At 47.0% G+C, this 17088-nt stretch overlaps 1 pseudogene; it reads right to left on the bottom strand.

Annotated features, from left to right (window-relative positions):
* Nucleotides 1-17088, bottom strand: part of LOC147108351 (digestive cysteine proteinase 2-like) — a 108955-nt pseudogene that overhangs the window by 78201 nt on the left and 13666 nt on the right.

Genomic DNA, 17088 nt, shown 5'->3' with positions numbered 1-17088 from the left:
TATTACAAGAGGATTTGAGTATAAGAATAAAGGCAAACATACCATTTGCTTTCCTAATTGCTTGCTGTACCTTCCAGTTAACTTTCAGTGATTCGTGTACAAGGACACCCAGGTCCCTCTGAACACCAACATTTCCCAATCTCTCACCATTTAAAAAATACTCTGCTTTTCTATTTTTCATACCAAAGTGGATAACTTCACATTTCTCCACATTATATTCCATTTGCTAAGTTCTTGCCCACTCACTTAGCCTGTCTATATACCATTGAAGCCTCCTTGCATCCTCCTCACAACTTACATTCCCACCCAGCTTTGTATCATCAGCAAACTTGGATATATTACATTTGGTCCCCTCATCCAAATCATTGATGTCATTGTGAATAGCTGAGGCCCAAGCACTGATCCTTGCTGTACCCCACTAGTTACAGGCTGCCAACCGGAAAATGACCTGCTTATTCCTACACTCTGTTTTCTGTCTGTTAACAAATCCTCAATCCATGCTAGTATATTACCCCCAATCCCATGAGCCCTAATTTTGTTTAATAAGCTCTTGTGTGGCACCTTATCGAATACCTTCTGATAATCCAAATACAACATATCCACTGGTTCCTCCTTATCTATTCTGTTAGTTACAACCTCAAAAAACTAACAGATTTGTCAAACACTTCCCTTTCATAAATCCGTGTTGACTCTGCCCAATCCTATTATTATTTTCTAAGTGTCCTGTTACCACGTCCTTAGTAATAGATTCTAGCATTTTCCCTACTACTAGTCTTTAGTTCCCCGTTTTCTCTCTCACTCTAAGATTCTCAAAATTCAGCAGATCCCCCAAAACCAAGGAAATTACCCTAAAGAAGGGATTTTTGAACTGTTAATAAACCATGTCAGAATGGTATAAGAATATTCGGCCTAAGGGAGATTTAAAATCAAAGACCCCAGGATTTTGGTTTTATTTTTAAAAGCATGTTCGAGCCTGTGGAAGGAAAAAGGCTGCAACAAAAGAATTGGGATTGGCTTCTGTAAATTGACAGTTTTGGGTATTGGCATTAACGGAGCTGTCTGGGGACTATCTAGACTGTCTCCGTCATTTTACATACTGACAATAGACCAATGGAAAAGCAGTTCCCGCCCAAATTACAGAACCATCCAAAACATGCCATCAACCAACAAAGAATCTCAAGGCCCCACAGGAAACTTAAAGACTAAGGACAATTCACTACAATTAAACAAGAGTTTAAACAATCGATGGGACTATCCCGAAACCAATCAAACAATTTGAACAGATCAATGTTAACGAGCCCACCCAAAATCTAACAATACAGCAGGATTGATTTGGCGCGAAGATTAGCAGGCCTCGTTTAGTATAATTGGAGGACTGTTTTTACAAGAAAGCAGTTAGTTCATCGAGGGGAGTTCATCGAGGGGAGTTCATCAAGGAAATCATCAAGAAGCAGTTCAAGCAGTTCTCTCTCTCCCTACAGAGTTCAGCAGTCAGTTCAGAAAAGCAGTTCTCTCTCTCTGGAAGCAACAAGAGTGCTCTCTTTCTGGAAGCACCAGTTCTCTACAGAAGTTCTTAACAGTGCCAGTGATCCAGAACATCACCAGACACGCAGTCGAAGTCCTCTACCATGTCCAGGGTACGGCAGGCACCAACCAACACATCCAGCGTACCCCGAAACCGCGAACCAGCTCAACTGTCAAGGATTCATTTGGTGAGCATTATCCCTGGTCCTCTGGAGCCCAACTTAGCTAGTGAAGTGGGATTGGGAGGGGTGAAGTATACTGTCTATTGTTATTTTCCCTTGTATATTCCGAAGTGTTCCCCCAAATTAGAGTGTTAGATTCGAATTTTGGAGTAAAACCAGATGGAGAGACGGAACTGCTGACAAAGTTAAAGTTTATTAGAAAACGGCCGGAAGGTCTTGTGCACAAGGGAGGGGAAGGAGCCTCCTCAGACTCACACCTGTCTCTCTAAGGAAATACAGCATACAAGCATTTTATATACCTTTCAATAAGCAACGCCCATTTGTTACAAAAGTGAGCGTACACCTACAGACAATGTCACTACAGTTACTCTCTTATTGGTTGGGTAATTAGTCGCTCAATGTCGGGAGCCGCCCTGAAGTTTTCTTTGACATACAGCATAACACCTAGTTTCGACATCTAGCTTCTGTGAGCAAGGTTGCTTAATTCTTGAGATAATAAACAATGTCAGCTTTTGGTTGCGAGCAGACATTACAAAGGAAGATAAGGTGTTTGAGGCAAAGATAGAAATGGCCAACTCCCTATGAAGTTCCGTTTCCCTAATCTCTCAGAAAGCCAGCTGCATTAAACACTGCTTCTGTAACACTGATAACAACAAAGATGGAGACCAAGGGCTAAAAATTCGGTGGCACCCCGTTTGGGGCGCCAAGCTCGCCTGAAGTCCCGCCCCGGAAGGAGCCAGGGGTGCCAGCGGGATATTCAGTTTGAGCGCCCCAAATGGAAGTGGGGCGCTGCTCGAGGCGCCCCGCGTCCCTCTTGGGGCGCTGAAACTGAATATTGCAGCGCAACATGCTGCAGCCCGACACCGAGGAGACGTGCCGGGCTCTTGTGACACAGCCGGCACTGCCCGGGCGGGGGGGATTAGGAGGCCGGGGACGGCGGCGCGATGTGGTGCTGACAGGCGGCCAGTGAAAAAAATGAACGCCCCGCACCTCCCCTTTAATTCATGCCACTACCGCCACAGGTAGGCCTCCCTGAACCAGTCGCGATTTGCAACCGGCGCTACAAGGGGGGGGTGCGACCCAATATCACGTTCGGGGCAGTAGCGGGGCGCTGCGCACACCGATGACATCATCGGTGGCCGCGCAGCGCTACAGGCTAACTCCGCCATTAGCACCCTGCTAAATTTTGCGGGCGGCGTGGCCAGTGGCGCTAAAACCACCAGGTGCCCTCTTTAGGCACTAACTGGTGGCGCAGCCCACCGAATTTCTAGGCCCAAGAGTCTAGTAAATATGCTGTGGTCCACTATTTCTACAGTACTTAGTTAAAAAGGGTTAATGATGGTCAAGTGTCGGCGGCGGCGGCAGTGCGGACCTGGGAGAAGCGGCGCGGCGGCGAAAAAAGGTTAGCCCGAGGCACAGGTAGGCCCCACAGCAGCAGCAGCGGCTGTGGCAGTGCGGACCTGGGAGAAGCGGCGCGGCGGCAGCAATAAAAGGCGAGCCCAAGGCACAGGTAGGCCCCACAGCAGCAGCAGCAGCGGCGGCAGTGCGGACCTGGGAGAAGCAGCGCGGCCGTGGCGATAAAAGGCGAGCCCAAGGCACAGGTAGGCTTACCAACCTCAGAGCTCCGAGCACGAACGGGAGAGAGAAGTACAAAGTGTGACGTCACCAGAAAGCAGGTAAGTGATTGGTTGGTGAGTATTTCTCTCTCTCGTTTTTTCCAAACTTAAATTTTATGGTTTATAGTTCTAGGCTCTGTTGTGTAGTGGGGACTGCTGTTAAACAAGGGCCCTTGAGTATATCATTAAACTGTAGTGTAATTGGCGGGGTTGATTTGATTTCATTTAATTTGAATTAATTAAAGGGTAAGTCATGGCAGGACAGCCCGGCCCCATGGTATGCTCCTCCTGCGCTATGTGGGAACTCAGGGACACTTCCTGTGTCCCTGACAACCATGTGTGCAGGAAGTGTATCCAGCTGCAGCTACTGACAGACCGTATTGCGGCACTGGAGCTGCGATTGGATACATACTGGACAATCCGCGATGCTGAGGACGTCATGAATAGCACGTTTAATCAGTTGGTCACACCGCAGGTAAAAGTTGCACAGGCAGAAAGGGAGCGGGTGACCAACAGGCAGAGTAGTAGGCACAGGCAGGTAGTGCAGGGGTCCCCTGTGGCCATCCCCCTCTCAAACAGATATACCACTTTAGATACTGGAGGGGGGGATGACTTAACAGGGGAAGGCAGCAGCAGCCAACTTCCTGGCACCAGGGGTGGTTCTGCTGCACAGGACAGGAGGAAAGAGGGGTAGAGCTATAGTAATAGGGGATTCTATTGTAAGGGGAATAGATAGGCGTTTCTGCAGCCGCAAATGAGACTCCAGGATGGGAGTAGCGGTACCTCCCTGGTGCAAGGGTCAAGGATGTCTCAGATCGGCTGCAGAACATTTTGGAAGGGGAGGGTGAATAGCCAGTTGTCATGGTGCATACAGGTACCAACGATATAGGTAAAAACTGGGATGAGGTCCTAAAAGCTGAATATAGGGAGTTAGGAGATAAATTTAAAAAATAGGACCTCAAAGGTAGTAATCTCAGGATTGCTACCAGTGCCACGTGCTAGTCAGAGTAAAAATAGAAGGATATTTCAGATGAATACGTGGCTAGAGGAATGGTGCAAGGGGGAGAGATTCAAATTCCTGGGACATTGGAACCGGTTCTGGGGGAGGTGGGACCAGTACAAAACGGACAGTTTGCACCTGGGTAGGGCCGGGACCGATGTCCTAGGGGGAGTGTTTGCTAGTGCTCTGGGGGAGGGTTTAAACTAAAATGGCAGGGGATTGGGAACCTGAGCGGGGAGACAGAGGAAAGGGAAACAAGGGTAAAAGCAAAAGACAAACAAAGCTGGCAGTCAGAGAAATCAAGGGTTTAAATCAAACATGGCCACAGTAAATAATAATTCTAAAAGATCTAAGAGCATTAAAAAAACAAGCCTGAAGGTTTTGTGCCTTAAGGCGAGGAGCATTCGTAATAAGGTGGATGAATTAGCTGCGCATAGAGGTAAACGAATATGATATGATTGGGATTACGGAAACATGGCTCCAGGGTGGCCATGGCTGGGAACTCAACATCCAGGGGTATTCAATATTCAGGAAAGATAGGCAAAAAGGAAAAGGAGGTGGGGTAGCATTGCTGGTTAAAGAGGTGATTAACACAATTGTAAGGAAGGATATTAGCTCTGATGATGCAGAATCTGTATGGGTAGAACTGAGAAATACCAAGGGGCAGAAAACGTTAGTGGGAGTTGTTGTGTATGTACCTTTAAGAGAAGAACTGATTTTATACTGCAGTACCCACCCCTGTATATAAAGCCATAGCAGGCTTCTGTATTTCAGTCTTGAGTTCCCCTCTGTTCAGTAAATACCTGTTTTATTGTTCTCCTGCAGTCCGAGTATTATTGATACTCGGACACTACACTGGCAATGGGCAGGTTGGAACTCACCTGCAGTACTGCATCACCTCACGGGGATCTGTCCCTGAAGAGAAGCTTCTTGGAGGTCGAAGTCAGAACAGCGGGCATCGACCATGGGCATCCGCCCAGGGATCCATCGGAGAGTTGCAGGGGAGGCTGTGGAGAGCTGGGCCTGGCTCCCCAGTCGAGGGGTTCCAGCAAGTCGTGCTGGTAGCAGGTAGTGCACTGACCCTTCCGGACTGCGGCTGGCTCGGGCTCGATCGAGCGGCTCTGTCGTCGAGAGAGAGAGAGAGAGAGAGAGAGAGAGAGGAGCGCACAGGGCGCGGTCGGTGCTCAAGAACCGGGCAGCGTGGAGAGGATAGAACGAGGGGGAAGGAAAAGTGATACGCGCCGAAGCCGCGGGTCGCCGCCATTACCCTGTAGAATGCTAGGAGCAGCGTGGAAGGGGAAGAAGGAAAAGCGCGGGAGGCACCATTTTATTCCATTGGGGAAGAAAAAGCGCGGGAGCTGCAATTTTAAATCACTCAAGATGCCGAAGAGTGGCAGTACCACTGCTTTCGACAACGAGGTAGAAGACTGGACCACATATGTGGAAAGAATTGAAGTGTACTGCGAGGCAAATGAGGTGGCCGATGGAAAGAAGGCATCGGTATTATTAAATTTGATGGGCGCGAGAACGTACGGCCTATTGCGGAATTTAATTACCCCAGCTAAACCAATGGAGAAAAGTTTTGAAGAGATTGTTAATATCTTACAGGAACACCTAAACCCTACACCGCTGCTGATAGCAGAAAGATTCAAGTTCCATAAAAGAAACCAGCACAAAGATGAGAGCAATGCTGACTATTTTACGGAACTACGCAAGTTATCGAAGCACTGCCAGATCGGAGCAGGACTGGCAGACACCTTACGGGATAAGTTTGTCTGCGGGCTCCAGAGTGAAGGAACCCAGAAACGATTACTTTCGGAAAAGGACCTGACGCTAGAACAGGCTTTCAGCGTGGCAGTATCCAACGAAGCAGCAGCATGGGGAGCTGCGGAAATACAACAGAAACCACAGGAATACTACGCTAACGAAAAGGCGTATGGAGCAGAAAAGTGCTATCGCTGCGGCAGAACAACCCATGATCAGAAGGACTGCTGGTTTAAGGACAAAGTATGCAGGCAATGTGGGAAAATGAGACACATAGCAAGAGTCTGCAGGTCGGGAAAGAAAACCAACACTACAAGAACTACTAAGGAAAAGTACAAGAAAGTAAAGAAATTGACAGACAGTAGTTTGGAAGATCAGGAGTGTGATAAGGACTCCGGGAGCAGGAGACTAAGTTGTCTAAAGTTACACAACGTGATCGCAAAGGAGGATCACCAAAACATTTGGGTCACCCTCATGCTAGCAGGGTCCCCAGTAAAGATGGAATTGGACACAGGATCAGCCCTAACTGTCATGAATCGACGAGACTATGAGCGGCTATTCTCACACATACCCTTGAAAGACACGTCCATTGTATTGAAGACATACACGGGGCAAAATGTCTACCCCAGAGGAAAAATAAGGGTGCCAGTTGAATACAACGGCAAGGAAACACAGAAACTGTATCTATATATACTACCAGATGGAGCACCGCCATTATTGGGATGTGAATGGATCCGAAAAATACAATTGGATTGGCATTCCATTCAGGCGCTAACTGTGACTGATAAAAAGGATGATGACATCACACCAGGACGACTGTCAAAAATTCTAACTGACGCGAAAGAGGTGTTCCAACAAGGACTTGGGACTCTAAAAGGAGTAACGGAATCGATAAAGAAATCGAGGATATGACCAAGAGATGCACAGGATGCCAGAAGGTCCAAAATGCTCCACCAGAGGCCCCGCTACATCCATGGGAGTGGCCCTCATCTCCATGGCAACGGGTACACATTGATTTTGCTGGTCCATTTATGGACTCAACGTTCTGAATCGCTGTGGACGCCCATTCGAAATGGCCAGAGGTCATCAAAATGTCCTCCACCACCATGGAGAAAACTATTGCAGTCCTACGGACCATCTTCGCCAGGAATGGCTTGCCAGAACAGATTTGCTCCGACAATGGACCACAGTTTGTGTCCGAGGATTTCTGGAGGTTTCTGAGGAATAATGGGGTGAAACATTACACATCTGCCCCATATCATCCAGCCACAAATGGATTGGCTGAGAGGTTTGTTCAGACCTTTAAAAAGGCAATAAAGGCAATGTATAATGACGACATACCACTACAACACAAGGTGGATAATTTCTTGTTTGCTTACCGGAATGCGACACATGCAGTCACCAACCAAGCTCCAGCCATAATGTTCTTCAACCGAAGGCTAAGATGTCGCCTGGATTTGCTCAAACCAAACATAAGACGAGATGTTGAGGATAAGCAATTCCAGCACATCAATGAGAAGCCAATCAGGAGCTTCAAGATAGGGCAACCAGTCTTGGCCCGCGACTACCAAACAGAAAAATGGCAGCCAGGAATGATATGCACACAGCAGGGACCACTAATGTACACAGTCTATAGCCACCTCTTTCAAAACCCTAGGATGTAGGCAATCAGGTCAAGGGGATTTCTCAGCTTTCAGTCCCATTAATTGCTCCAGTACTATTTTTTTACTAATACTAATTTTTCTCAGTTCCTGATTCTCGCTAGAGCCTTGGCTCTCCACTATTTCTGGGAAGTTTTTTGCATCTTCTTCCATGAAGGCAGACACAAAGGGCTGGATTTTCTCAATGGAGACGAGTTGGAGGCGGGACTGCTGCTTCTCGGGTCAATGTCCCGCCTCCATCATCTTCAGACCAACCAGAGGGATTTTTCCTTGATTGACCTTGTTAAGCCCGCCCTGTGGGCTCAGCAGGCCAATTAGGGGGGAAGTCACTGTCAGAGCACCTCAACGTCTGACGTGCTAGCTGTCAAGACTTCTTGTAGTTCGATGAGCCCTTGTGTTCAAGACTCAAACAATTCAACTTTGTAGGTTTCAGATGGCTGTTGGGTCGGAGGATCCAACAACCAGTCTGTGAAATCAACAAGGAAGATGTTGGGCCTTCCGATCCAGGGTGGATGAAGGCTGTAGGCAGAAAAAAAAGTAAGTGAACATTTTTTAACACTTAACACTCACCTTCCATACTTACCACACCACACTTGCACCCATCACTCACCTCTACATCTTACTTTCAGGTCCCTCCGACCCCTGCAGACCTCCTTCATGTCTCCTCCAACCCGACGGGGTTCTTCGAGGTTGGGAAGCCTTCACCTGAGAAGGTAATATGGCAATAATCCTTTTTTCTGCCTGTTAAAAGGATTTAATCCCTTTCCCGCCTCCAGGAGATGGGGCCAAGAGCAGCACACCTTCCACCTCCTGGCAAAAGGGCACGGAGGCGGGATGGGGCTGGATTTGCCATCCGCCCCTACTTTCTGCTACTTTACCAGCAGTTCCGCCTCCATGCCCGCCTCTTCGGGGCTGAGAAAATCCAACTCAAAGTATAACATCTCTTGTCTCAGCCTGTAAGGGACCCACATTTACTTTTGCTAATTTTTCCTTTTTACATACCGAAAGAAGCTTTTACAGTCTGTTTTTATGTCGCTCGCTAGTTGACTCTCATATTCTATTTTACCTTTCTTTATCAATTTCTTTGTCCTCCTTTGCTGAATCCTAAAATCCTCCCAATCCTCAGGCTTACTACACTTTTTGGCAACATTATAAGCCTCTTCCTTTGATCTAATACTATCTTTAACTTCTCTTGTTAGCCGTGGTTGGACCACTTTTCCTGTTGGGTTTTTGTGCCTTAAAGGAATGTAGAGGTTCACGTATCTCTGGTAAACAGGATCGAATGCAAACCAATATAGTGGGTATATTGTGTTTGATCAGAGTTTAGGATGGAATATAACACACTTGTAATACAGCAAAAATATACGACCATGACAAGCAGCTGGTACCGGACCCGATCGGACAGACGGCTGGCATGCGTGAACAGTTCTCTGGCTTCTGGCCTCTCTCTCTCCCCCTAGAACCTCCAATGGTGAGCGTGGGATCACTCTCAAAAGAGCGTTCGACCAGCCCAACTTCTCTTTGCAGCTTCTGTTCAGTTCTTCCCTTCACCGTCTGTGTGGGCAAGCCCTTGGGGTCTCACTTTTATTCTCTTTTTAGGGGTGGGCCTGAGGCCAAGTTATTGACAAGCCTATAGAGGTTCCTCTAAAACCACATCAACCAATGACACCTCAAGTCCTTTGCCTTGGTTCTTGGATTAAAGCCCTCCCCAAAAGTGGGTCTCATTACTTCATCCAATTTGTCTTATTGTTTAATCTTCCTGAAGGTTCTTCCTTTCGAATTCGTGTCTTATCTCTCTTGACTCTATCCTCCTTGACCTAGCAAGTACAAGGCCTGACCCTGTCCCTCTTAATCATGGCCCCAGCCAGAGCTGTCGCAGGTTAGCCAATCGCTATCTCACCATCTAGCAAATGGCCCATTCTAAGATGGATACCTTAGCCTCCTCAAATTCCTTTCATTCGGTGGGCGCGATCTTGCCAGCCCTGGGGAGGTGGGTATGGAGGCGGGACTGCCGGGAAAATGGCAGAATCTGGGGGCAGGTGCCCAACCCACCTCCGTGCCATCTTGCCAGGGGGCAGGTAACTGACCCGCGCCAGGTCCCATCTCCTTGGAGGCGGGAAGGGGATTAGTGCCACTTATCTGCCTGTTAACAGGTAGTTAACAGGCTGATGATAAGAGGATTATCCCCATTGTACCTACACAAGTGCGGGCTTCCCGAAGGTTCCGAACCCCGTCAGGGTCACCGAGGCGAGTAGTGGGTCTGCGGGGGTCGGAGGGGTGCAAAAGTGTGCTGTGAAGGTAAGTGATGGGTGCAAGTGTCGAGAGGGGAGTATGTGAGGTAAGTTTAAAGTGATAGAAAAAGTTTACTTACCTTTGTTTCTTCCTGCAGGCTTCAATCAGTAGGTATGCGGAGAGTCTCGCACCTCCGCGGCAGAGATGACAGATGGCAGATGCATTCTCCAATGCAAGAACCATTGAATTCAAGGACTCATCAAACTACAGAGAATGTCAGTGTTTGACAGCTTCACAGAGCTGTCAAACGATGACAATTCATCTGTCAAAAATTGACGTTCTCTGTAATCGGCTTTCCCTTAATTGGCCTGCTAAGCCCGCTGGGCAGGCTTAACAAGGTCAATTAAGGGAAAATAGCGTGGGTTGGCCAGAAGTTGATGGAGGCAGGACTGAATCCCAACAAGTGGGAGTCCCACCTCCAAAAGCTCCCCATTGGCAAAATCCAGCCCCATGTCTTTTCCTAATTAACTTTTAATTATCTTTGCAAGTAGTTCTGCTAAGCAAACTCCAAATTCTATCTGTAGAGATTATAATATGGTTATTAGTAATAATGGAAGAAACATAGGTTGGGCCTTCACTGGCCAAATTAAAGATACATTAACAAAGTCAAAACCCTAACTTATAAACAACAGATATCTAGCCTGGTAGGGCCATCATATGGGCCCCCGTGTGGAATATTTATGCTTCACCTAATCTAACTGATTAAAAAGACTGTCTCAAATTCTAATGCAAGCTTTCCAGGAAAATGAAACCAACATTTAAACCCAGTATTATTCGTGTAGCCATATACATTTTTGGGCACCCCTAGTTTCTAACAGGAATGTATATTTGTTGTAAATTATGTATTAATTCTTTAAATGCTAGCCATTGCTTGTCTACCATCATATCTTTTAATGTAGTTTCCCAATCTACCTTAGCCAACTCGCCCCTCATACCTACATGGTTTGCTTTGTTTAGATTTAAGACCCTAGTTTCAGATTTAACTAATCCACTTTCAAACTGAATATAAAATTCTATCATATTATTCCCTAAAGGCCCCTTTGCTATAAGGTTATTAATTAACCCTTTCTTATTGCACAATACTAGATCTAAAATAGCCTGTTCCCTAATAACAACAGAAAATGCTGGAAAAACTCAGCAGGCCAGGCAACATCCGTGGAGAGAGAAATAGAGTCAACATTTCGAGTCAAACTCTTTGTCAAGACTGCAGTCTTGACAAAGAGTTTGACTCGAAACGTTGACTATTTCTCTCTCCACGGATGTTGCCTGGCCTGCTGAGTTTTTCCAGCATTTTCTGTTATTTTGGATTTCCAGCATCCGCAGTATTTTGCTATCGTAGCCTGTACCCTAGTTGGTTCCTCAACATACTAATCTAGAAAACTATCTTGCGTACATTACATGAATACGTCCTCCACACTATTACTGCAAATTTGGTTTGCCCAGTCTATATGTAGATTAAAGTCTCCAATGATCATTGTATTACCCTTGTTACATGTGCCTCTAATTTTCTGATTTATACACTGCCCTACATTACAACTACTGTTTAGGGGCCTATAAACAACTTCCACCAATGTTTTCTGCCCCTTGCTGTTTCTTAGCTCCACCCAAACTGATTCTACTTCTTGATTTTCGGAGCGAAGATCCTTTCTCTCTACTGTCTTTATCCCATTCTTTATTATCAGGGCTACCCCTCCTCTTTTTCCATTTTGCCAATCTCTTCTAAAAGTTAAATATCCTGGAGTAATTAGTTCCCAACCTTGGCCAATTTTCAACCACGTCTCCATTATGGCTATTAGAGCAAACTTGCTCATTTCTATCTGCACTATTAATTCATCTATTTTGTTGCGAATGCTTTGCGCATTCAAATATAGTGCCTTTAGCTTTGACTTATTTCTATTTTCCCCTGATGTCACCTTAGTCACTGATGCCTTGTTACTCTCTCTGTCCCTTCCTGACCCACTCTGCTTATTTTTACCCAAAACTGTACTCTGCTTTAGAGCCTTGACATTTTCTCACTGTTTTTAAATTTATTCTTTCCTGAATCCTACCAACCCCCCTTCATTAGTTTAAAGTCCTGTCTACTGCCCTCGTTATTCAGTTCACCAGGACACTGGTCCCAGCCCGGTTGAAGTGGAGCCCGTCCCAACAGAACAGCTCTCTCTTTCCCCAGTACTGGTGCCAGTGTCCCATGAACTGGAACCCCTTCCTCCCAGACCACTCTTTGAGCCACACATTTAAACCTTTAATCTGTTTGTCCCTATGCCAATATGCACATGGCTCAGGTAACAATCCAGGGATTATTACCTTTGAGGTTCTGCTTTTTAATTTGGATCCTTGCTCCTCAAACTCCCTCAGCAGAACCGCATTCCTAGTCCTACCTATGTTGTTGGTTCCCACGTGGACCATGACAACTGGATCCTCCCCCTCCAAGTTCTTCTCCAGCCGCGAATTACTAGAAGGATTTCTTCTGATTTTTACCTGGTTCTTTACTGGAGTAACATAGCTATGCATGCGCCAGTCGACAGTTACAGCCATTCCAACATCATCACTTTCATCATCTTTATCAACTTCTTTAGTCGAGTTATGAACTTCGGCGTGGAGGAATCCATTCATGAGTTTATTGAACTCTTCAGTGGTCTAGAAAGTCAAGTACATGGACGTCATTAATGAATTGACTGACTTTTCATGGAGAATGTGCAGCAAGAGAGTAGATCACCTCCCAGGGTTACATTTTCATCCATTCACTGAATCTAGTGACAAAGGGAGATGAGTGTATCAAGCAGTGCTCACACTCCATACTCATGTCTAATCTCTGGCTAAAATAAGGAACTGCAGGGGAACATGATTCCATCCATTTCTTCACAGGCCAGTATAAAGTGGGGGGTTGTGCAGGCTGCAGGTGATAAAGCATCTCTCTGGTCTACGGTACAATAATCAAAATGGCAGCAGTTATTATATGTGCGCCTTATTTTACGTGAAACCATTTGTTAATCTTCTATGGTAATTAGAAACTTAGAGCACTTTCATAGGATCATAGAAATTTACAGCACAGGTGGCCATTTGGCCTATCATGTCTTGAGGAGAAAGGGTAAAAGCTGCCATTCCCCCATGATGGCTGAGTATATTGGTGCCTAACTGAGCCATATCGATCAGGAGGGTCTCAGGTTCCACCACCAGCCTGTGCTTAATTAACTGATCTCAGCTCGGGCTGCAGTTGGGGCCTATAATTGCCCTTTGTGCCCGTGGACTTAGAGGAGAAAGTCAGGCAGGATTCCCATTTCTGATCACAATTCAGTGCACTGGAGAGTAGCTGTTACACAGGATCAGGTTTGGTTTTGATGCTGCCCTGGTCAATTACTCTGCCCACGCTAACCGTTGAGGGTCACACATCAAGACTGAGAAAACAAAGGCTGCCTATGGGCCTGTCTCCCATGAGTCATTGCCCTTGTTTCACACCAATTTTCCAACAGTTGAATCGATTTTTATGATAAAATATAATGACAAAGGGCTGGATTTTCATGGGGGAAGGCGGGTTGGGGGTGGTGGTGGGGGTTCCGATGCGGGCAGAACACCCAGGAGAACAGGTTTCCCACGGGCTTTGCCGACTTTAACAGCAGGACCTGATTTGCATCTGAAGCCTCTGCTTTCCATCCGCAGCCAGCCAGATGAAAAGGCTGGCTGGCTCTGGGCGTGTAGGCCTGTGGCACTAAGCAGCGCAGAGGAGGGAGTGAGGGATTGGGTGGGGGCTGGTGCCGGCCTCCGGAGGATTGGGAAGGGGAGAAGGAAGATCGGGGCCTGGGGTGGATTGGTGGGGCGAAGAGAAGATCGGGGCTGGCCACCGGAGGATCGTGGCCGGCCTCATGCTGATGGGGGGTGGGGGAAGGTGATCAGAGGCCTCATGGGAGGTTCGCCGATTGAAGAGGGTGGGCTAGGCAGGGAACCTGGATCCTGGAGTTAGGTATAAAAGCACTAACCACCTGGATGCAGGAGTCCTTGCCTTGCTGTAACCGCCGGGTTTTATGAGGTGTGTGAAACCCGTTCAACTACAGTTAAAAACAAATGGAGCTTAAAGAATAGGCTTCCAGCCTCATTAACATATTGATGTCCCTCCTCCTGGCAGCGGGTTGGCTGCCCGCCCCCGTCAAAACCGGATGTGGGCGAATTGGAGGTGGGTTCAGGTTGGGATTCTGATTTTAAACAATTTAACTACCCCCATGCACCAAACCCACCTGCTTTTTAGTTCCCACTGATCCCAATGTTGGGTTTTAGTCCATCACTGCGGGGAGGTTAGGGCCAAGGAGAGATTAATGCAGCTGGTGTGTTGAGCACTGCCAACACCACCCATCATTTCTATGGTGCCAGTTAGCTTGGTGCAGGTGGCGCCATTCCATTCTTTTTATTCACACTGGCAAAAACAAAAAGTACAGCAGACATAGGGCAGTGCCCCAGCCCATGGTGATGGCTGTTTAACCAGAGCAAATAGAACATAATAATGAGATATAAAATGGAAAGTGTAGTGTATGTACCTTGAAGAAGGAACTATATTCTGCAGCCCCTGTATACTGCAGTACCAGTAGTGACCACCCCTGTATATAAGCCTGTATAGTAGTTCCAGTTTTGTCTCCATTCAGTAAACACCTGTTATAACCAACTTCTGCAGTCCGTGACTCAATTACCCACGGACATTACATTGGCGACGAACAGATCCGAACTTACCTACAGTTCTGCACCACCTCACGGGGATCCATCCCTGAAGCGAAGTTATTAGAGGTCGAAGCCAGAAGGAAGAAATCCAAAAAGAAAAAAAAACAGAAGAAACGGGCGTCGACCGTGGGCAACCGCCCTCTGATTCATCGAATTCGAAGATTTGCAGGAGAGGCTGTCGAGAGCAGGGCTTGGTTCTACAGGCTATGGTGTTCCAGCTAATCGGGCTGGTGGCAGGTAGTACACTGATCCTTCCTGGGCTACGGCGGGCTAGAGCTCGATCGGGTGGCTTTTCAACGGGGCCGAGAAGCGTTGTCGGGGAGAGGAGAGAGAGAGAGAGAGAGAGAGAGAGAGAGGGTGGAGCACACAGGGCGCGGCCGGTGCTATGAAGCCGGGCAGCATACAGACCCGAGAAGAGGGAGGAAAGTGTCCCATAGGGTCTGCTCTGACGATGGGAACAGTAATTAAAATAAAAGAAAAAATAAATTAGAAGTGCAGAAAGCCGCGAGGAGCTGCAGTTTGCCACGGGGACCGCGGAGAGCGGCGTTGGCAGCAGCGCGGGGGGAAGCACGCGAAGACCATAGGGCATCGCCATCAAGGCATAAAAACACCAGCAACAGCGTTGACAGCAGCGGAAAAGACAGAAAGCGCAGGAGGCGCCATCTTAATCCAGCGGGGAAGAAGGAAAAGCACGGGAGGTGCCATTTTGTTCAATCGGGGAAGAAGGCAAAGCGCGGGAGGCACCATCTTAGATCTCCAAGATGCCGAAGACTGGCAATATCACTGTCTTCGATAATGAAATAGAAGACTGGACAACGTATGTGGAAAGAGTCGAAGTATATTGCAAGGCAAATGAAGTAGCCAATGAGAAAAAGGCATCGGTGCTACTAAACTTAATGGGCGCAAGAACGTACGGCCTATTGCGGAACCTGATCACTCCAGTCAAACCGATGGAGAAGAGTTTTAACGAAATTGTTGATATCCTACAGGAACACCTAAATCTTACACCGCTGCTGATAGCAGAAAGATTTAAATTCCACAAGAGAAATCAGCATAAAGATGAGAGCAATGCTGATTACCTTACGGAACTACGCAAGCTATCAAAGCACTGCCAGTTTGGAGCAGGACTGGCAGATACCCTACAGGACAAATTTGTCTGTGGACTCCTGAGTGAAGAAACCCAGAAGAGGTTACTCTCAGAAAGAGCTGATGCTAGATAAGGCTTTCAGCGTGGCAGTATTGTACGAAGTAGCAGCAAGGGGAGCTGCGGAAATACAGCAAAAGCCACAGGAATACGGCACCCATGAAATGACATGGGGATTTGAAAAATGTTATCGCTGTGGCAGAACAACCCATGACCAGAAGGACTGCTGGTTCAAGGACAAAACATGCAGGCAATGCGGAAAGATAGGACACATTGCACGAGTTTGCAGGTCCGGGAAGAAGACTAACGACAACAAAAAGACTAATAAGGAAAAGTACAAAAGATGACGGACAGTAGTTCCGAAGACCAGAAGAGCGATAGTGAATCCGGGAACAAGAGACTAAGTGGTCTCAAACTACACAACGTAATCGCAAAAGAGGATCACCGAACCATTTGGGTCATCCTCACGATAGCAGGGTCCCAAGTCAAAATGGAATTGGATACAGGATCAGCCCTGACCGTCATGAATCGACGAGACTACGAGCGGCTATTCTCACACATACACTTGAAAGACACATCCATTGTCTTGAAGACATATACGGGGCAGAAAGTATACCCCAGAGGAAAAATAAGGGTGCCTGTCGAATACAACGGCAAGGAAATACAGAAATTGTATCTGTACATACTGCAAGATGGTGGACCACCGTTATTGGGACGTGAATGGATCAGAAAGATAAGTTTAGACTGGCACTCCATTCAGGCACTGACTGTGGCTGGTAAAAAGGATGACGTCACACCTGGACGATTGTCAAAAAATCTTAGCTGACGCTAAAGAGGTATTTCAACAAGGACTGGGAACTCAAAGGCGTAACCACCTCGATAAAAGTAGAAGAGAATGCAATTCCCAAGTTTTTCCAAAGCAAGACCGGTACCGTATGCAATTCGCCCAGCCGTCGAGGCAGAGCTGGAGAATCTGGAGAATGCAGGCGTGTTATCTAAGGTAGACTGGAGCGAGTGGGCGACATCCATCGTTCCTGTCATGAAGAAAACATTAAACAATAAGTCTGAGGAGCCAAGGAAGTTTCGCATCTGTGGGGACTTCAAGGTGATGGTGAACCCAGCCCTTCACACAGTACAGTATCCTCTTCCGAGGATAGAAGATATTTTCGCCTCACTATCTGGAGGGAAACGTTTTACAAAA

Source organism: Somniosus microcephalus, chromosome 13 (genome assembly GCF_052327205.1).
Source record: "Somniosus microcephalus isolate GS21.2 chromosome 13, FLI_Smic_1.0, whole genome shotgun sequence".
Lineage (NCBI taxonomy): Eukaryota > Metazoa > Chordata > Chondrichthyes > Squaliformes > Somniosidae > Somniosus > Somniosus microcephalus.
This window is presented reverse-complemented; position numbering and strand designations above follow the sequence as displayed.